The 23,898-nt window shown below is 33.2% G+C and overlaps 1 pseudogene; it reads left to right on the forward strand.

The window, feature by feature from the left end:
- Window positions 1-6,676: 6,676 nt before the first annotated feature.
- On the forward strand, window positions 6,677-7,121 carry LOC149204760 (nucleoside diphosphate kinase 1 pseudogene; annotated as a pseudogene).
- Window positions 7,122-23,898: the final 16,777 nt, after the last annotated feature.

The following is a 23,898-nucleotide window of genomic DNA, read 5'->3' on the forward strand; positions in this document are numbered from 1 at the left end:
GGGAAGCCATGTATGAGAATAGTTATATTATATTGCCTTTGTTTATGCGTTGAATTTATAACTTGGTTATGTGTAAATTATCACATTGGAGGAATAGAAGATTTGGAAGTTCATCTCACTACAAACAAAACCCATTACTCAAGGTGATGTTCAAGGTTTTTAAATAATCTATCTCAAATAATGATCATTAAGCTTTTCAAATTTAATAAGGATAACAAGGTTGTGAAAGAACTCTCAAAGTCCAAAAATGTAATAAATATAAAATAAATTTCTCAACACAAGAACATAATACATATATGACAAATTTCTTAGATCATGTGTCATATTGAAATAGATAAGATCGCTTAAAAATACAATAAACAAAGAGTGAGTTGGAACAATCATCTATCCTCAATTATTTGACGAGGATTTTACAAATAGTATCCATGCAAGTTACGCAAAGAGAAACTAATAAAGCAATGGTGCACAACCAACTAAGAAGTAGCAACTCACTCTTACTTTACTTAATAGTAGAAGGGTCTAAATGGTAGGAAAAAATAGTAAATCGTGTAGATAGGCCCATGAATAAACTCCACAATGAAAATTTATTGCATTCATCATGAAAAATTCATTTCTACAAATCTAAGGTCGAGACAACTTTGTCTCAATAACTTATTAACAGAAAAATAAAAAATAGTAACTAATTACTATTATACAAACATAATCCCGAAGGATTAGTTAAAATTCCCCCCTTAATCCGAAGGGACATCTCACATGGAAAGTAATATTATGAACTTTTCATACTTTTCACATCCCAATGGTTTGGTAAAGATATATGTGATCCACTCTGAAGTAGTACAATCTGTCAGATGAGTGACTTTGGCCTTTACATAAAGTCAAATGAAGTGATATTTGGTGTTGATGTGTTTGCTTCGATCATGAAATTTTTGATTCTTGGCCAATTGAATTGCAGAAGAATTGCCAATGAATAAGGAGTTGAAGAATTTTGTTTCTCTTGTAAATCTTCAAGTACTGTTTGAAGCTAAATTATTTCTTTCGTAGCTTGAGCTGTCGTAACATATTCGGCTTCAGTGCTAGAATTAGTAGGAAGAAACTGCTTTCATGATCTACAACTAATATTTGATGATCAAAGATTCATCAAATAACCAAAACTAGAGACCCCATGCTCCTTATCTCCATCAAAATTAGAATCTGAATAACTAGTTAGATGGAAGTCTGAAACCTTGAAATATTTGATTCCATATGACTCAGTCTCTTCCAAATACTTGAACACTTGTTTTGTTGCGATCCAATGAGCTTCATAGGGCTGATGCATAAACCCTGAAAGTATTCTTACAACAAAATCTATGTCACGACGAGTAGTAGTTAGAAAATTCAAACTTCCAACAAGCTACCTGTACTTTGTTGGATCTTCAAATGCACTTCCTTCATTTGAAGTATGTTTTAGTTATACTCCATTGGAGTAGAAACGAGATTACAATCATGCATTCCAAATTTATTCAATAACTGTAAAATATACATTTTCTAAGAAATAAAAATATGTTTGGTTCTTTTATCAACTTCAATTCCTAAATAGTAATGAAGCAAACCCAAATTTGTCATATCAAAAATATTTTGTAGCTTCCTTTTAACAGATTATATATAATCATCATTAATCCCTGTGATCATCAAATCATCAATATAGACAACTAGATATAGAACAAATCTCTCAAATTTCTTGACAAAGAGAGTTGCATCATCTGGGTCAAAAAACTTATAATTCAATTTGAGAAGATGTTCAGTTAACTTTTCATACCATGCAAGAGATGTTTGTTTCAAACCATACAAAGATTTCACCAATTTACATACTTTCTGTTCTTTTCCTTTGACACAAAAACCCTCTGGTTGAAACTTATAAGCATCCCCCTTCAAATCTCCATTCAAAAAGGTTGTTTTTACATCCATATGGTGTATTTCACATCCCTTTTGAGCTGCAAGAGAAAACAAAGTTCTAATGGTGACCCATTTAGTTGTAGTAGCAAACGTTTCTGTATAATCAACACCTTGGTTTTGTGCATACCCCTTCGCTACAAGTCTTTCTTTGTACTTATCAAGAGAACCATCATCCTTACACTTGATTTTATAAACACACTTACAATCAATGGGTTTGGTGCCAACAGGAAGATCTGCTAGCCTCCAAATGCCATTCTTTATGATGGCATCATCTTCCCTCTACATTGCATCTTTCCATTCATCATGACCAATAAATTCTTCAAAAGTATTTGGTTCATCAACAAAAGAGAAATTAAATTTAAAATTATGAGAGGTGTTTCCTGAACTTGAGGTAATATCTCCTTGATTTCCTCTATTATGTTTAGAATAATTCCCTATATCAAAATCATAACACTTTCTTGGCAATGTCCTGATGTGAGTTCACCTTCATAGAGATTGTTGTGGTGATTTCTCGTCTTGAAAAACAGGCTCAAGAACAAGTTCTCCAAAAGAAATTTCTAATCCTGTAGAAACATTACTATCATCCAATTTCTCTTCAGCAGAAGCATTATCATTATCTAGTGTTAAAGATGGCATATTTACTGCAAGAAATTCCATAGACTGATCTAGAATAGGAATCCCCCCTTCAGAATGTGGAAGATCATTATCTGATTCATAATAAATTTCTTCGAAGAAAATCTACCTAAATGATTGACTTGTCTATCAATAGTGGAAACATCTTTAGCAGATTCAAGAAAAATACATCTCGTAATAGAATAAATTTGTTTTTCTCCTCATCATATAACCTGTAAGCTTTTGAAGTAGTAAAATATCCCAAGAAAATACATTTATGACTCCTAGCACCCAATTTGTTGTACTGATGTTTAGGAACCAATGCATAGCATAGAACAAAAAACTCTAAAATGTTGAATTATAGGAAATCAATTATACCACATTTCATAAGCAAACTCATTAATGATGACAAAATAAGGACAACAATTGTGAATATAGGCTACACAAAGCATTGCTTGTCCCCAAAACATCAACTTAACATTCTTAAAAAACATTATTGATCTCACCATGTTTACCAAAGTTCTATTCATACGTTCTGCAACACCATTTTTCTACAGACTATAAGGAATTGTAGTTTGATGTTTGATGCCATTGTCCTGCAAATACTTTTAAAAAAATGAGATGTGTATTCACCACCATTATCAAATCGTAGAGTGCCAATGTTAAGTTGAGTTTCATTTTTAATTCATAAATGAAAATTTTCAAAAGTTTCAAAAACTTGTGGCTTCTTTTTCAATAGATAAACCCAAAACACCCTCAAGTAGTCATCCATAAAAGTCAACATATATTTCTTACCATTGCAGATGGAACAGACATAGGTCCACATAAATCGGAATATATGAGACCTAATTTTTTGGAAGCTCTAGAAGTAGAGTTATGAAAATGATGCTTACTGTGCTTGCCTAAAATACAAGCATCACACAGAGTAAGATTTTTTGGAACAATAGGAAGCTCTTTAATGCCTTGTTGTCTCATAATCCCGAAGTTATCATAATTTATATGAACAAAATGAGCATGACACAAAAAACTGGAAGACATGGTATCACTTTGCTTAACCAAATGAACAAAATTGAATGTAGAACATGATATGCATAGAATTCCCTTGGTGCTTGATATGCATGAGATACATCATTTTTTTGTGAAATTGAGGAATGTAAAGGACATCATGTAAAATATAATAAAAAATTCATGATATTTTTAATCGGTTAGATCCAATTCATGGAGGCTTTACTTGTGATTTATAAACAAAGTAAACTACATCAATATTATCATTGAAAGTTTCAAAAAAATATCTTATAAAGGTTATATGGCAAGTGCCTCCAGTATCAAATATCCAAGTATCTTTCCAATTAGATAAAGTAGTGCTAAAGACATCATTCATATTGAAATTACAATGTGCAATAATATAGTGGGTGGACTCAAGTATTTTTCCTCTATCAAGAGGTTGTTGTTTCTCACGGTCTAGTTCTTCCTTCTAATTAATCTCTTCCCAAGGAGTGCGAAAATTTGGGGCACGGTGACCTAGCTTACCTCATATATAACTTTTAACAGTGTGTTTTATCATTTCTAGCTTTAAATCAGAGTCATAAAGTTCTTTTAACTTATTCAATGCTTCAAATGTTGTGGTGCTAGAAAGTATATTGCAACTTACCACTTCTGTTATTGAAGCAAAAATCAATGCATATGCATTTTTATCCTTATTCCTCCACACTGCAATTTTTTTTCGTCTTCAAGATGTTCTGGTTCATTTTCATCCTTTCATTCGCATTTACCTTCCCATAAATCATTAAAAATAAGAATTTTTAATTTTCCATAACCATTTCTGGTAATTATGCTTTCCACTAAGAATTACACCCACTATAGAGATTAAAGAATTCATATTTGTTGTTATCTAGAAGTAGCCACACCACTAATTTCACATGCTTAGTTCCATTAAAAAAAAATTGATACCTTGTACGTCAAATTTCATTCTCATTTATTAATTTATGCAAAGAATAGAATTTTGTGGTAGAATGCATACAAATTTCTCATATACAACATCCTTGAAATTCTAGCTTCACCAATAATATTACTGTAAAATTCTTGCATCGCCCAAAAAAAACATGTGAATACATTCAAGTGGAAATGAATAGTGCTATATTCACCAGATCGGACCGCAGTCTACTAGAGTTCGCAGGTCCGACCACATTTGTTTTTGTTTGTTTAACTCATTTCAAATTGACCACAAAGCAATGAAACTTTATTCAAATTCTCTTACCAACTTAAATGCTAAGTGAAAAAATAAAACAAGGAAATCACAAACTCCAGTGTACTCAAATTTACCACAAATAAATATGAATAAAACTGAAGTCACCTCTCTTATACTAGTGATCTCTCTTACTTTCATAGGTCAATCCTTCTGCCAAAATTCCAAGGCAATTTCTGGCGTCATCACCATGCCACACCGTATAACTTTTCCAAAGGTTTACTGCCCTTCATTTAGCATGGAATTCCCCTCATCGTTTTAGTTTGTTTGTTGGTGGTGGCATCCTTCTAGCCGCTACTTACAAAAGACACACTGGTTTTGTTGGCACATAGAAGGTAGTATATCCAAAATGTAAAATACCTAAAGAATATTTCGACCAGTTGCTGGTGAGGTTAAACATTGAGACTTGGTCCACTCAGATTAGTGACTTCGCATCCCTGTTACATTGGCTTATAGAATAAAGAATCAAACAAGAAGACACACACACATGCTTCATATAATCCAGGAAATCTATCACACATTTCAACCAGTCGTGCCATAGATAATTAATAATTCAGTACAAAAAAGAAATGGAAGAGAGGATTTAAATTCAATGCAGAAAGAAATTGGAAATGATTCCGAGGAGAGGCTAGGTCGGTGAGGCTAAATGCCACAAAGTCCAAACAAACCTTCCATACAACTTTTATTCATCGATTATGCAAACAATTTAATGCATCATATTTTTTTTGGTATTATGATTTGTAGATAGAAAACCATAATTTAAGAGATAAGGTGAAATAAGGAGCAAGAGTTTGCATCACTTTTGGGCATACCTTATTATGTGATTCATCTAGATAGACAGTCTATAGGCATCTTCCAACAGACACCACAACCAATAAAGTCTTCTTAATCCTCTGGTACCCTACGACGGGATCTCCTATTAAACTTCAAAGCTCCAATTCACGGTACTTCAAACAACGCCTCCTCAACAAAAACAAACTTACAAACTTAGAAAAAGAAAGAATGGAGTTTATAACTTCATCGATGCTCTAATACCACTATAGAAATGCTCGTGAATAAACTCCATAATGGAAATTGATTGAATTCATGATGAAAATTTCATATATACAAATATAAGGTAGGTTCAAGACAATTTTGTCTCAATAAGTTATTAATAGAAAAATTAAAACTATCAACTAATTACTATTACACAAACATAATCCTGAAGGATTAGTTAACAAATCGCTAGCATGGAAACTATAAAGGTAAGGGATGGGCACGAGGTGATGGGGATTTATCGTTAAGCGAATCCATTTAGGTCAAATGCAAGTGAGATTATATTTTCAAATTATTCCTTTAGATAGAATAATAAAGAATGAAAATGTTGTACAACCAACAGTCCATCCCAACTAAGGAGATCCTCTAACTATCCTATTACTTCCCTTCCGAGTAAACTCTAAGGTGTTACCTAAATTGGAATAATTCGATCAATTAGATCCATTATGGTAGATCCTTTAGAAGGAAAGGAAATCCAAGCAACACATACATTTTTATGTACCACAATCTTGGTTTGATCATTCCAAAACAAACCATAACACAACCTTGGCATAGTAAGATTTTTCCACATTGTACTGCAAAGAGAAACTTTTTTTTATTTTTTGATAGACTACATTCCTTAGACATGCAAGATACAAATTACATGTGACAAATCCCCTTCTTTAGGTGTCATTGCGTTATAAATTCTCAAAATTTTTGTTAGAGTTGTGGATCAGTTCATCAAATTATCCCAGTTAGTTTTCCTAGGTACGATCTTGTAGCATTCTAATTGTGTGTCAATGTGAACTCTATCCTTGTCCGTGATGAGAATCCTAGTATTTTCTTATTGTTTTAACTCTTAGCATATTCATTATGGAGCAAAGCTTCATTATGATCAAGATTGACATTGTGCAATGTGGAGTGGTGAGAGAAATTATATATAGGTTTGAGAAGAAAGGATTTATTTTGAAAGGTATGAAGATGGTGGTTGTAGAGAGATAATTTGCAGAGAAACACTATAAGGATTTTTGTTCAAAGACCTTTTTTTTTGGATTAGTAGAGCACATAATCTGGCCCTATTGTATCTATGGTTTGTGAGGGAAAAGGTGTTGTTTCAACTAGTAGGAAAATCATCGGAGCTACAAATCCTGCAGCATCTGAACCCCTAACTATTAGAGGTGATTTTGTTGTAGAGGTTGGAAGGAATGTTATCCATGGATATGATGCAGTTGAGAGTGAAAATAATTAAATATAACTTCGGTTTCCTTAAGGTGTGGTAGATTGGAAGAGAAAATTGCATTCTTAGGTTTATGAGTAAATTATGATCCAAAAGAAAAATCTTTTGCAACTTGTGGTTAAATGTTATCTGATCTCTAATTCTTTTTGAACTAGATTTTAACTTAAAAAGAAAATAATTAGCATTTCTCTTGTTAGTTGGAGTCCTATTCAAACTTTATTAAGAATTTAGAAGTTCCCAATGAATGTGTTTTGGAGGGTTTTCCTTGATCTTGAGAATTTAGCTTTCATATGATTTTCAAATTAAATGCCCAAAGATGGTGACGGGGAGTAACTCTTGAAGATTATATCTTGTTTAATGTGTTGGATATATATCTCAGAAAAGGGTATGATTCTTGTAGAGTTGAATTCCCTTTAGGAGCATTTTTCAACAAGTCGGGACCAGTTTTCCATTTCTTTTGCAGGAAACTAGTTTATGTGTAGAGGTGTTCATGGGTACGACCATTTCATAGTTCCATTCCCTTGAAGGGCGTTTTTGACTTATTTTCACCAATTTTATAGTTTTTTTTTACAGGTAACCATTTTTTGTGCATAGGTATGTTGGGAGCGTAATATCAATGATGCAGGTGTGTTTCCTTCTACGAGTTTTGTGGCTTTTCATTGTCAATTTCAATGGGTTTCGTATTATTTTATTTTATTTTTCTTGTTGTGATGGTACATTTTTTGTGGGTTTCCTATTGTGATGTTTTTGTATAAATGGTCTTTAGATTAGTACACATTATTTTACCAAATTTGTGATATGTATATATAGCATCAATGAATGAATTGAATGTCCTCTGCCGAATATGCAATTATTTGGGTTCCGTAAGTGGATGAAATAAACATCAACAAAATATCTATTGGAATGCAGATCACTCATCAAGACACATTGGGGCATAATGGTGTTTCGAGGTAGGGAAGCAGGACTCGCTAAACCATTAATGGGAAATCTAGTTCGAGCTTCATGTTTTCAACAATAGAGCGTGAAAGCAACCCTTTGAATCCCCTTGAAGGGTTAGGGTGTGCCAATTAGATAACTTGACCTCTAACTGGAATCAGATTTTAGAATGAATCATGATCTTGTACTAGCTTTGTTTGGGTAGGACTCTTTGTATATGCGACCTGTCTTTTGAATTGGAATAGTCTTTTCGAAGAAGCTCTTATTTCTCTCCTTTTGTGGGTTCGGTATTTCACTGGTAGGAAAAAGTCTCGTACAAAGAGAATGGTCATTGTTTCCTTTATGTAGCAATAGGTAGCTCGTTTCAAGAAAGTAGGATCGCTAAAACAAGTATATCCTTGTTTCATGACCAACCATTGTTGGAGCTCCCATTCATCATTGTCACTTCCTCTAGAAAATTAAATGAGACTTGAACCATATACTAGGTGAAGGGGTTGGAAAAAAAAGAAAAATGGCTCGAGAACCCTGTCATGTTGTGATATTTTCACTCGATGGAGAAGGACGAAAATGGGACGTTGGGATTGGCTATCGTGAACAATTTTTTCCTAGCCCAACCTAGTAGAGGGAACACCTTCGATGTAAATATTAGAAAATACAAAATTATAGCTAACACATAATCCATATAACACTACGACATTTGAAATGTGTTGTATTCTTTTCAAATTTCACTTGCACCTTATTAAACCTGTACAACAAATTTTTAAGATAGGAATAAAATTTCCTTTAGAATATGTGATATCATATTTGTACCATATATTTAAATATGAACATTATATCATTTTAATTTTTGCATTTTATTTATAGAAATTAAATCATATTAGATTCATCTTAACTCCAGATCTATGAAACATCCACAAAATATAATTGGTGCAAAGTTTTCATCAAATTTTACTCTAAAAAATGAGGTTAGCACCTTTAAGATTGATAAATCAAGAATTAAGATAGATATACATCGGTTATTTATGCTTAGAGTTCTATTCACAATCTCGACAAATCTCACTCAACAACCTACATGTACCTCTAATCAAGTTATTGAATTTTTGATATAATAATGTATTAATATTTAATTTATATTTTTAATTACGTTAAGTAACGCCCCCATGACAGGGGATGATTCTAGCTATATGTCATTGCCATGATGGAACAATTTGGAATCACGTGCCATCTGACCTACCAAAAGTTTTCGCTTGAGAAAACGTACAACTTGTTAAATCCTTATGTGAGACAGTGATTTACAGACCTAGGGTGGTTATACTATTCACCTTGCAGACTAATGGTGGTTGTGAATTATGATTCAGAAGACCTCACGCGGATGGCAAAGCACAATGTCACTCCGCAGTGGAGTTGTCCCTTAGATATGTCTTTGTTTGTAGGAAGCAATAATGTTAATCTTTCTCCATGTCTATATATGATATTATGAGGTAGCTATGTCGATCATTTTCACCAATTATATGCACTCCTTTGTTGGCCCAACTATGGGTATCCCTTAGTTCTCTTGGGCTTGGAGAAAATGGGTTGTTCCACACTTATCATTGGGTCCTCTTTCTCCACCAGAATTCACTTGGTTTCTTTGGGGTTTTGGTTGGCTAGCTTGCTTTACATTAATAGTCCATCTACCAAATTGATTGTCATATATAATCTTAATCCACAAACTACTTTAATATGTCTCTCATTTGTGCATTCATTTTTGGCTTTGGCAGGAGCTTAACTATCGATATATATGCAATCTTCCATAGTCCTATGATGGAAACATTTAAAGGGTCCATAGGCCCATTCCATAATCTATCAGTTTTTTTGCCGAGGTCTTAGAAAAATTGGTGTAAAGTAGGCAACAATAGCCAACACGTGGTTTTACCTTTATTATGCCTTGGAAAACATTCAAAGCTTCATTCGGATGGGTGGTGGTTTAAGGTATATCATAGGAAACTTCTAGTGACTCCTCGCTTCATTGTTCTGGCTTCAGTGTTCGTGACTTATGGTGCCTCGGCTTGTGGCTTGTGTTTTCGCTCCAAGTATTTGCAACACACATTCTTCTTTCATTTTGACTTTGTAAACATTCAGATCCTACGTTTTCATATATTTCATTAAATCTTCCTTCCATAGATATCATATGTATTCATGTTTTGTTGACATTATAACATACTTAGGAATTATGACTATTCTTTTCCTTTCAAAATTCTTGGTTATGAGATTTTTTTATGCGGGTGACATTATTAGTATACTTCTAACATTAAATAAAATTTAATTATACTTGTTATCCCTATCGCACCATGGTATAACCTATTTGTTATGCGTTGACCAATAAATTTAACCTATTCGTTATGCGTTGACCAATAAATTATTTTACTATTGACCAAAAATTAAACAAAGAATTTGTAAAGTCGACTTTGAAAACAAAAAAATTAAAATTTTATTTATTTAGGTTTTGATTCGTTTATATGGGTTGAGCCTTATTTCGACTTCAGTCGGGATCGTCGGTTTGCAACTATGTTTACTACAATGAACAAAGCCGGTACTATAGGTAGCATTCCTCTGTTCAATATGCTTTGATTTATTCTGAACAAGCTTTTGCTGAATCTCTCCGATACTATAGTTGGCATTGCCCTGTTCAATGTGCGTTGATTACCATTGTAACAGAAACCAGAATGAAATGCAAGCGTTGCTTTCGATTGCACTTCTCTGTTCAGTTTGCGTTGATTACCAATATAATACAAACCATATTGCAATAGAACCGTTGATAATAATAATCACAATGAAATCCAGTCACCCTTTTTTTGTGGAAAGATCCTTTACACCTTGCATAGAAGGTTGCATAAAATCCCAAAACTTGAGTGTAATTTTACATGGGACCTTGTTACATTCTACAAACCATCCTTAATGTAAAAGGCAATAAGTACAGTTTTTGTGCTTCTGTTGTTTCCATGTCTTCAATTATTTTGAATTACAAGGTTGTGTAAAATGTCAAAATGTCATTTTCGAAACATTTGGTAAAATGTTGCTTTTGATTATTTAACAAGTTAATTATTTATTCATATGGCTCTGTAAATATATAAAATGTGAAATATTAATTTATAATTGAGCTGTATTGTATAGAATTTTTTTATAAATTAAAATATATATTTTATAGATTTTTTTATAAAATAAAATATATTTTTCTTAATATGCATTTTTCTTATAATTATTACACATCTTTTAAATATGAAGTTTTAAATAAAAGGTTTATCTTTTTGAATTGGCATATTTTCTTTCCATTAAATTTATTTTTAGTTATCATTTTTAGAATAATTATCATTATAATAAATACTGAACCATTTTCATATTGAAATAGGTCCTCATGGGTTAGACCATCTTAAATTAGAGTTTTTTTTAATATTTTAAAATAAAATTAGATCATGTTATTTATGCAGCGTAGTCTAATCTAATTTATAGATAAAATAGTTTTTTCACCATAATTCAGTGACACAATTTCAAGGAAAATTGTGATTTTTAACACATTAAGATTTCTTAATGCATAAATCCACTCAACACTTGAAGAACCCATGGGGCATTAGATTAAACAGCTTAAACTCAAGTTTTTAAAAACCTTTGTCAATTTTTGGTTAAAATTAACAAGGGGAAATGCCCTTAAAAAGACCATTCCGTCTATAACTTAGACTACACCTTATTTATGATTTATAAGCGAGATTAAGTATTAAATAAAATAAAAAAATACATAAGTTTTTGTACTTGTCTAAGAAGATGACAATTTCACCTAAAAAGAAATTTTCTAGTCAGAATCCAACTATTTCTTTTGTCAAAAGATAAAAAAACTCTCAAGAACCCTTGTAGCACCTAAATCTGAAACTTGTAGTGCCTAAATCTAAAACTTGAGAGCCATAACCTGTATTTCCCAAAAAATCCACTAGATTAAAATTGCGTTGGGAAAACCATTATTTTCCTAGCAAAATCATAGCTTGTTTAGACTATGCTATTTTTAATTATTTAATATTATTTATAAATTTAATTTTAAATGTATTTGTGCGTGTATTGTATTCTTAAGATATAAAACGTTCTAAAATATGATGATGATGGTGGTGGTAATGATGATGAGAAGGAGGATAATGATGGCAATAATGATGATGAAGATGATAATGATCGTAATAGTGATGATGATGGTGGTGGTAATGATGATGATGAAGAGTATAATGATGGTAATAATGATGATGGTGGTGGTGGTAGTGTGTGAAAAGTTGTAATAACTTAATAACATTCTTAGAATTTAAAATAATTTACATAAATAAATAAATAAATATAATTATTTATATTCTAATTTATATTGTTAAATTAATTTGTATTATTCAAATTTATATGATACTAAATGATTATTAAGCAATGAAACAAATTAGTACTAATAAAATTTATTGAGGTTACCTAATTCGTCCCTATAAACATAAGACTTAAGATGTTTGTATTGTGTTCGTTCCACTACATATTACATGTACCATGTCCACTATTACAATCTTGTCACAACCAAAAACTTAAAACATATATGTCAGTACTTTATTTCATTGCATGTCTACATTAACGCCCCACGAATTGGTCCATAAAAGTTAAAGTTTACAACAAATCCAACCAATTAATCTTTGACTTTATAGGATTGCACCTAGTCTCAGTTTATTTTCTAAACTCAAGCATGGTCTCTTTGTTTGTAATACCCCCAGGTTGATCCAAAAGTTGTAAATGTAAATGTGTATGTGATGCTTATGCCATTAAACTGATATGTTTTGGTTTTAATTTTATGTTATATATTTGGGTTGCAGAGCCTACGAGGATAAAATGCCATATAGATTGCAATGTAATATATAAATAAAAACTAATTAATAAAATATTTCACTATTGTAGAAAATGTTAGAGAAAAGAGTACGAGAGGTTACAACTCAAAAGGATGGAACTTAGGGTTGTCAAGCATAAAAGGGGGTACATTTCCATGTGTTGTGAAAATTTGTGAGGATGGGAGACTATGTACTGGAATTAATATAAGAGTTTAGAATATTGGCCCAGACACCTTAGTGTTGACACCAGTCTCAAAATTTTGAATTTTGTATTATGCTACAAAATTGTATCTCTATCATGGATTTGTCACCCCCAAGGGGACCCTACAATCTATTTGTCTTAACCCAGCCATGACCAAAGGGAGTGTTGTAACATCTTTTGACCCCTTTAAAATGTTACAAAATTCTTTAGAATTTGTCAATTTGTTTACTAGCTAGATTCTTGGGGATATAACAACTTTTATAAAGTTTGTTAAAAAAAAATAGTTTTTATAAGCCTGTCCGGCTTATTGCCAAAAATTAGTCAAAGTTTGATTTTTCAACATCTTTGTGGTTGCATGTCATAACAAGGGCGTAATTTTTATTTAAATATTGAGCCTGGGACCCAATCTCCAAGTTATGTTCTATATAATATATGTTATACATATCATCGAAGCCCATCAACCAAAGTCATAAGCGAAATCAAAGCCAACATACAATGCACAAACCAAGGGAGGAGCCCACAATTGTGCACAACCTATTGACATGTTTACCATGTATTGATATATATAAACATCAATGAAGTCGTTTACTTGTTCGATGTGGGATAAATCACACAACACAAAAGGGTGCACAAAAAATAAAAACAAAGTTACCGATAAAACCTGAACTATTACCTCAAAACAAGAACTCTAGCAAAAAAACACCCAAAAAACAATGAAAAGGCAGCTCAAAAACAAAAAGTGTTGATGTTGCATCAACACTTTTTTTTTGGAGTAAATTTTCAATAATTTTTAAAAATGGTGGTAAAATCCAATAAAAGCCAAAAAATTTTGTGCAAAAAACACCCTGAAAACGAAAATTATTGATGCTAAAAAGGGAGCTAACTAAGGAGGTAATGTAGGTGAAAAAAAATGAGCTAAACTCGGCGCTATCACTAGCGTTATTTCTAGGAAATTTGATGGTGCTATTTCCAATGCTATTTACGATGTTACTTCCAACACTAATTTCTAGTGTTATTTTCGGTACTATTTTTGGGGCAACTTTCTTTGATATTTACGACGCTATTATTTACTGAATGAGTGCCTAAATGTTTTGTTCGGGAAAAGAAATGCCAAAAATTGCTCCATCCCAATAAATATCACTGACTTTTTCAAAAAGTTGTATTAAAATACACTAAAACAGTCCTTGGAAGCAAAAAAGGGAGGAAACAAGGGAGCTAATCATAAGGATTTGTTGAAGTGTCTTCCAGCTGGGGTTTATCCCAAAAGGACTTCCTAGGTTATATCTTGTGCCAACTCATGGTTTGTGAGATTTTATTTCACCGTTGTCTATTTTATGGATAATTTTAATTTACATACATACACAATTAATAGCATTCTACAAATCCAAATATCTAAAGAGAAATAAAACCATAATAGTGCAAGGTTTCATATTTTTAAATATATTTTTATCAATTTTGTTGTGAAAAATTACGGAGTGGAATATCCATGATAGTTTATGGATAATATTGGCATCAAAGTAGGATTATTTAGGTATATTGTGGATATTATCAATGGATCTAGATCAAGCCATAATTCAGAAAAAACTATTCATGATTGATGAATCAATGAATAACCATCATGATCATATAAAGGAGAGGTTTTCATAGCTGGAAGCATAAGTTGTAGATATAAGACACAATATGAATATCCTCTTGTCAGAACTCAAAAAGTAGCACAATCTATTCATAGAAGATGGGGGTTCTAATGTAGAGGACATATCAGAGGGGGGATCAAGATATCGAGAATAAACAAATAACTAGCCAAAAAAAGGACCCAAAAGAGGTCAACCTAGTTTGAGTGCTATGAACCATTTAGATTCCCTATTCAAAATGGAAGTGAAGGTCAATATCAAGCGTTATCAATGTGATATCGATGCTTTCAATCCAAATAAATGGTTGCAATAATTAGAAGTGTATTTTAGTGTTCAACATATTGAGCGAGAATAAAAGATTTCATTTTTGGAATTGAAATTAGAGGGCCAAGCCCTGAACTAGTGGGAGAAACACATGGAGGCCTTGAACTTGGAGGGAGATATGGACTTCAAAACCCTCATCAAAATTTTACCTTATTGGTTATGCAAAGGACTAGTAGATTTGGTGGAATTACTTTAGGCATAAGTAGGCAAGGAGTGTACAGGAGTACACAATAGAGTTTAAAAAGATGGCCATAATGCTGGATACCTCCCCAATGAACCTAGATGTACTCTTCAAGTATTTTGGGGGTGTACAAAACTATCAATGGAATCATCTCATGATGTTCAAGCCCATATCGGTAGATGAGGTTTGCATATAGGCACAATACCTAGAGAACATAGGTCTCGAGAAAGGACAATCAAGTCGATCAGAGTAGGAGCGATAGGGAACATATAAGGAGTGGAGTAAGAAATGTTAATGGGGAAGAGATAAAAATATGATAGCCACAACACACTAATGAAAATATCCCAGCAACCACTAAAACCACTGCAAAATTGATGGCCATAAAGAGGAAAAGTGTTGGAAGTTGCATCCAATGCTTAACCCAAAAAATAAAATGAAATACAATAAGAAGAAGAATCTCATGGCCATTGATTTGAACAACCAAGTTGAAAGAAGATTGGATGTGGATGAGAATACTATCTATAAATCAGTGCAAAATGAGGTGAATCTCAGTACCCTTTAGCAAGAGGAAGAAAGAGAAATTAGTAAACTCTTCCACATAAATATACAAGTCAAAAAGACAAAGATTGATATTTAGTTTGGCTCAAGATCATTGGTGAATTTAATTAGAGCAGAGCTTGTCAAGAAATTGGTATTCAAATCCTGAGATCATCCATGGCCATATCCATTTTGTTGGGTAAATAAGGATGCAAAGTTAAATGTTAAAAAATAGTACAAAATTAGATTTGCTATGAGAGTTGATTTTATTGATAAAGTAGAACTAGATGTAATTTCCCTTAATGTATGTGTAATGGTGTCTGGAATTACATATATGTATATACATGATGTAATATTCATGTGAAGATCCAACCAATACTAACTCATCAAGGATGGAAAATCATTCACCATCAACACGCACAAAAACAAGTAAAAAATTTCACTCGTAAGTTCCAACCAATCTAAGAAACTGATTAGTTATAGCAGGAAGTAGGTTTTAACGTTTTTAAGAGAAAGTCAGTCTATAGAAAGTGTTAGTAAGAAGCAAGGTGTCCCTAGAGCAGCGTATCAAGAAACAAAGATAGCAACTACAAGAGTTTCTACAAGCATACACATATGTACTTCGGGAGCCTAGAGGGTTATCACCCAAGAGCAAAGTGGAATATGAGATCCAACTATTTTTGGACTCCCCATTACCAAACATTGTGTTATACAAGCAACCTACTATAAAAGAAAGTGAGGTGAGAAAGTGGAGAACTACTAGAACAGGGTGTCATTCGACTAATTACATCACCCTTGTGGGTCACCCATCATCATTATGCCAAAAAGAAAGGGGACTTGGAGGATTTTTATTGGTTATAGGGCATTCAAAAAAATCACACTTAAGAACATGTACCCCCTACCTAGAATAGATGATCGATTGGATCAATTGTAGCAAGAAAAAAACTTCACCAAGGTAGACTTAAATTTTGGATATCACTAGGTTCAATTCAAAGAAGAATATACCAAGAAGACCACCTTCAAAATAAGGAAAGGTTTGCATGATTTATTGTTCATGCCATATGGCCTATGCAATTTACCAACTACATTTATGAGGTTAATGAATGATATATTGCACCATTTTATAGATTCATTTGCTATTGCTTGTTTGGATGATATATTGGTATACAGTTCTAGCTAGGAGGAGCACATCTCACATTTCATAGAGGTGTTGGGGACTTTTGAGCCAATTAATTGTTCCTGAAAGGACCAACTAACCATTGTACATTATATTTTCAACCCGAGGTCTTGTATTTATATTTCAAGGTTATCGACACAGTTTATGCAAGAGAAATTTTGGTATACCTAATTACTATTACCCTACTAGAAAGTGAAACTTCAATGATAAAAGAACCAACCCATAACAAAATTAAGAACTTATGATAACCAAACCATTCAAAGCATCTAATCCTAAATACTTTTTCCAAGAAGCAACAAATAAAGACTATTAAACACTGAGCTATTACCTAAGGAACAACAACTATAAAATGGGAAAATAACACTATAGTAAGGTATTCAAGCACAAAAATAATATTCCTATGTTAATTTCCAAGAAACAACAATGAAGTAACAATAATCCCAACTAAACAAGATAAAGAAAATCCACTCCGCAACAATTGTAATTTCTATTTATAATAGAACACGTGATCTGAAATTTACTTAACCAAATGGAAATTATAAATTGAAAATGATTACAAAAACAAGTAGCTGATGTGAAAGAAAAAAACGAATATTTAATTATACATATGAATACATTGTTGCTTCCAGGTTTGAGCCCAAATCACTCGAATCAAATTTCCTTGTAAAAAAAATCAGCACAATAAATTAACTTTGAATGATAAAATATTTCGTTGAATTACAGAGGATCGATTACAATCAATGTATTCTTAGGTTCATGACATATGTCAAAGATATTACAGTTAAACAACCTCTCTCGAGGATCAATTCCTAGTTTTTATACTATGACTGTAGAAGATAAGAACAAGAAATCTATTTTTTAGGTTACAAGAAATCCTAATATTTCTAGATGACCAAGTTAGAAGCTTGTCTTTAACTGATTTACTCCAAACAAGAATCAACAACATCAATCTATCCAATTTTCTATGTTCAATCCAAGGAACAACATCAAGTTCCATCTCATCAATATATTCCTGTTCAAAATAAGCATCCAACCGTGAGTAAATAACACTTTTGTGATCAAGTCAGTTCATAAAGGAAATAGAATAATAGAAATACATTAAATTATTATAGAATCCATATGACATAGATTATCATGACCTAAATGCAGGAAAGACTTAGGAAAATAATACAAGAATTAAGAAATAAGGTAAAGAAATTATAAAAATTATGAGGCCCAACATCACCCCCCAACTGACCTTTTTTGCATGACCTCATGTAAACAAATGATTAGGATGCAAGGAAGTTAAGAAGTAAGCTTCATAAGACTCTTCTTCTTTGTGTTTGAATCCATTCCTACATTTGTGTTCCTAAAATTCCATATACTTACCTGCCTCTGATAATTCATAGTCGTATTTATAATAATACCGAGGGCACCATATCATGGGACATATGTGCCTATATGTATTTTACGATTCCTACATCATTATCAAAATTTTATGTGAATTCCCATGCTATTTTGTTATCAAAGCCATGTAATCATTTGAAATACTCTAACCATCGTGCTTAATCCAAAATTTTGTGCACTTATTATGTGGCCTGTAACTAAATGGGTTCATCACGTACCCAATGGCCACCCATTATCATTTGTTCAACAAGAAGCAATTTTGCAATTGGAAACAACATAATTTAAAATATATTAATACTGCACAAAATATGTGGACTCAGAAACAATAACATGGAATGATATTTTTTGAAATTTGGATAACAAATTATGTATCAATTCCTCCTAACCCCCCTAATAGAGTTGAAGGTCGCCCATGGTTGTCAGTAAATCTTTTAATAGGTTGGCAGATTTGGCATGGTTAAGAGGTAAGGTGGTATCAATTAGGCACATAGAGATAACCGTCAGAAATAAAAATGGAGGACGAGGGATATTTATGGCACGTGAGATAATCATTAAGCCATTTATTAATTATGAGGTGTAATGATGAGGCTAATTATTATAATACGTGGAGTATGAGAGTGAAGTAAAGGCATGCAGATATTTTTAGGAATGATAGATGGGTGGAAACAATAGTTGCCTAAGGAGATTTTTTAGAGAGAAAAAGAAAAGAAATCGATTAGAATACTGAATTTCCAAAAAAAAATTATCCCTCATATGCAGGATTATAATTAGTTTCTCATGATCAACCAACATCACCATTTTCTATGAGGGTTTTATAAAGTTCCATAATAAATCTAGCAATCTTCCTTTATTAATTTTGAGGAGACAAAATAGCCAACTTAAATTGTAATATTTAAATTTACTTTAATACCACATGCATGTCCTCTGCTGTCAAAAGGCATCCATTGCCTCAACAAGGTTTTCTTTTAGCACATTGAAATGCCCTTATCCCATTTACTAGGAAAGCATTATAAGCCTTTTTTTTCCATGAAACATCTACAGAAGGCCATTGTTCTGGCATGGTAACTAGATAATAATGATGCCATTCACGGAGCTAATGAGGTGAACAAGTCGGCTCTTGATGAGACCTCTTTCCCTTTGACCGAAGAACAAAGGCCATTACCTTTTTTTGGTGACCAGAAGTGGTAATGTCACTTTGCTAGATCCTACGATCATGCTAGGTTGGCTCGTGATGAGACCTCCTATCCTCTGTTTGATTTTCACTTTGCTTGTTATGATTCTTGGTAATCATAAAATATTACTTAGTGAATGGGGTGACATATCAACTCCTCAAGAGTTAGGGATGGTGTTAAAAGTATTATTATAAATACTTTTTTAGCTCACTAATTTTGTCTCCAAAAATTATATTTTCAAAAAGATCGTAGAATCATTGAAAATTAGAAGTGAAGGAAAACTCCGGAAGTGGTGATATAGAAGGAATGCATCATGAGTAATGTTATATGTTTCTTACAAAATCAGGGGAATTAAAAAAATCAAGGAACTTTAGAATCCCGATAATGATTTTTTATAAAACATCCCCCTATGATAAGGATTAGGAAAATTCCTCGTCCAACCATCATATTGAAAGAAGGCTTAAGATATTCCTTACCCTAAAGAAATATAAATATTAACAAAATAGGGAAATAGTAACCGCATCTAAGGGGACAAAAACTGATCCAAATTAGATCAATAATTTTTTTTTAATCCATCTCGATGCATTTGGAGTGGAAAAAGTGGAGGAATCAACTCACGGGAGAGTTTTTACCCGCGGGACCCAGTTTTGCGAAACGAGGTTTGAAACCTTCCAAGAGCGTTTTGAGGCATCAAAAATGTTTTTTTGGGGTAAAATTTGTGCTTTAGTGTGCTCCTTTTCATGCTATTGTAGACACATAGATCTTTCTAACAATGCAAGAAACGCGTCGATTAGAGTCCACATGTAAATGTTATGCCACTCATAAGTTGACCTTCCTATTTTCACACCTATAGTTCGGGGGGATGCCGTATCAGCCCCCATTATTCATGGATAAATGGGCTAGACACACGATTATGATGTATAAGACTTTAGAAGAGTCTATTTTGTAACTCTAGTTAAGCATTGATGTAGTCAAACTTAACCACTAGTAGGCTATCAGGTTGTGTTATAATCGGGTCACTAGGAGGAAGAGGCATTCCACTCTTTTGAGAGAATTTCCATAGATGAGAAAAGATAGTCAGGAGAGATAGGAGATAGAGCACACAGAAAGGATTTGTGCACTATAGCATTCGACGGGCCACGAGCATTACTTCTTTGTACATGCACCCATATTTCTAGACAGAGAAAGAGAGCAAAGCGACCTCACCTTCCAGCTGGGTTTTCTCCCAAAAGGGTTTCCAAGAGAGAATATCTTGTGTCTTATATGTGTGTGAGATTATTATTTTTTTCTCTACTTTTCTGCTTAATTTCCTTTTACATGCATGCACTAATTACGATAAAATCTACAGATCTAGAAATTAAATAAAACGGTAAGTGTAGAATCTCAGATTTTTAATATAATATTATCAAATTTGTTGTAACAAATTGTTCAGTGGAATATCCATGCTATTTTATAGATCATCTAGGATCAGAGCCAGGTTTCTTTGTGCATTTTATGGATATTGTAGGAATCTACATCGACATGGCCAAAAATCATAAAACCCTAATCATGGGAAACGAATCTGTAATGAACCTCGTTATCCTTTAGAGGTGTGGTTTTCATGGCTAAAACAACAAGTCTTGGATATAAACCACAATTTAAGCCTCCTCATGGTGGCCCTAATAAATAAGTTGGGGATATTTGAAGAAGATGGGGGTTCGAATGCAGAAAAATGAGAATGGGGATTGGGATATCGAGAACATACAGAGAACCAGTCGAAGAAGGAAACTGAAAAATGTCAACCCAGTTCGAATGTCATGAATAAATCCCTGTTTAAATTGGAAGAAAAATTTGATATCAAGTTGTACCATGGAGATATCAATGCTATGAAGTTGAACCACTAGTTTCAGCAACTGGAAGTTTATTTTAGTGTCCATGAGATCAAGGAAGGGTAGAAGATATCATTTGTGTGGCTGAAATTGGATGACCATGCACTGACTTGGTGGGAGAGCCACATGGAAACCCCGAGGTTGGAGGGAGAAACTCTAGTGCCTAAGTGGGAGGATTTCAAAACCCTCACTAATTAAAATTTTTATCCCATTGGGTATGTAGAGGACCAATGGATCCAGTGGCATTACTTCAGGTAAACGTCAGGCCAAAGCATGCAGGAGTACACCAAATAATTTAGAAACATGGATATAATGCTAGGTGTCTCTCTAAAGAAACCAACTGTACTCGTCAAGTATTTGAGGGGTATGCACCGCTATCAGCGTGAGCAAGTGATGTTGTTCAATCCCAAATTAGTGTATGAGGCTTGTGTACAGGCACAATACCTAGAAAACATAGGCCTAAAAAGAGCGCAATCAAGTGGCTCGAAGCAGAAGGAGAAACATTAATATTCTAAGGAGTGGAAGAAGAAGTAAAAAGGGGGAAAATATAAAAAGATGGCAGCCACAACAAACTAGTGCAAAGATCCTAGAAACCACTGCAACCACTGTAGCATTGATGGCTATACAAAGGAGAAGTGTTGGAAGTTGCATCCAAAGCTAAACCAAAAGAACAAGAAGAAAGATAATAAGAAGAAGAATCTCATGGCCGCTAATTTGAGCAACCAAGTAGAAATCATATCGGACTTGAATGAGAATATCTTTTGTACATCAATGTGGAAGGAGGTGAATCTGAGTAGTTTTAGCAACAGGAAGAGAAAGAAATGACCAAACTCTTCCATATAAATATATAGGTCAAGAAGACAAAAATTGATGCTCTGTTTGACTCAAGATTGCAGGCAAATCTCATGCAGCAAAGCTAGTCAAGAAGTTAGGGTTGGAAGTTTTTGATCGTCTAATCCCATATCCACTGGGATGGGTAAATAAGGATGTAGAGCTAAAGGTAACAAAATAGTGGAAAATTATATTTCCTATCAGTGTTTCTTTTATTGATGAAGTAGATCTGGATGTGGTTCCCCTTGATGTATGTGGAGTCGTTTTTGGGAGTCCATAGATGTACAAGTGTGATGCAATATTCATGACACTACAAGAAAAAAGGTCATTGGTGAGGGTCATTCTTGTGACAGACCTTTAAGGTCCATCACCAATGTGACATATAGTGACGGTCTTTAAAAAAGTGTTGTTGTAAGTGTATATAGTGATGGTCCTTTAAGGTTTGTCACCAAAACCATTTTCAATGACACTTTTGGTGAGGATCGTTAAAGGCTTGTCACTAATTCTCTCTTTGGTGACACTTTTGGTGAAGGTCGTTAAATTCCCATCACTAATTCTCTCTTTGGGGACACTTCTAGTGACAATGTTTTATTGACAATCACCAATGATCTTTTTGGTTACTTTTGGTGACGATCAATAAATGTTCATCATCATTGTCATCATTGATCATTCCAATGAGTTTTTTATGACGCTTCATGCATGTGATGGACCTTTAAGGTCCGTCACCAATGTCGCATATGGTGACAATCTTTAAAAAATCATTTGTTGTAAGTGTATATAGTGATGGTCCTTTAAGGTTTGTCACCAAATCCATTTTTAATGACACTTTTGGTGAGGGTCATTAAATACCCATCACTAATTTTCTCTTTAGTGACACCTTTGGTGAGGGTCGTTAAAGGCCCATCACTAATTCTCTTTTTGGTGGCACTTCTAGTGACGATATTTCATTGACACTCACCAATGCTCTCTTTGGTTACTTTTGGTGACGGTCAAAAAATGTTTGTCATCATTGATCATTCCAATGAGTGTTTATGAAGCTATGTACTTGTTACTATACTTTTTGTCAAAAGATAATGATTTAAGACTAATGTTGTGGAGTCCTTTTTATTGTGTCCAAGGTCATAGTGGTTATAATAGTCAGTCAATTTGTTAAGAATTAATTAGTGTTTATCATTTCCCTCACTTCATAAGAATATAGGTTTCCTATGAGTCAACACATGATTCATCTCTATTAGGTTTATTATCTAGAAAATTTCCTTTAAATAAAGTTCCACTAGTGTGTGTAGGAACTATATTATTTAATATATAATCAAGCTCTATCAATTATATTAATGAGAGAGACCTAGCACTCGTCAACACTCATGGCACACCTTAACATGATTTGGAACAATACACTAACATTCCTTGGCACCTTGCATGTCTTGGAACATCTTTGTACCTAGAACATCTTGCCATGAGTAGGATGACCAAGCACATTTTGGCATGCCCTAGCGTAGAATAACACTCCCCTATCATGTGTTGGCATGCCTTGGAACACCTTGGCAAAATATTGCATTGAAAAACATTAGAACTTGGTGCACATTGGCACTTGGCATGTATTGGAATATATTATAAGTGTGCCTAGCATGCCCCTTTTGAAACAGATAAATTCCTAACTTATTAACCCTCTTATGTGTTCATTTCCTTGCATTTTATCTTGTTTATTCTTTTTGTTGCCTTGAAACTCCTTGACACATATTGGC

The sequence above is a fragment of the Pinus tabuliformis genome, chromosome 1_2 (assembly GCF_031772625.1).
Source record: "Pinus tabuliformis cultivar Carrire ecotype Pingquan chromosome 1_2, CPIR1, whole genome shotgun sequence".
Taxonomy (NCBI): Eukaryota; Viridiplantae; Streptophyta; class Pinopsida; order Pinales; family Pinaceae; genus Pinus; species Pinus tabuliformis.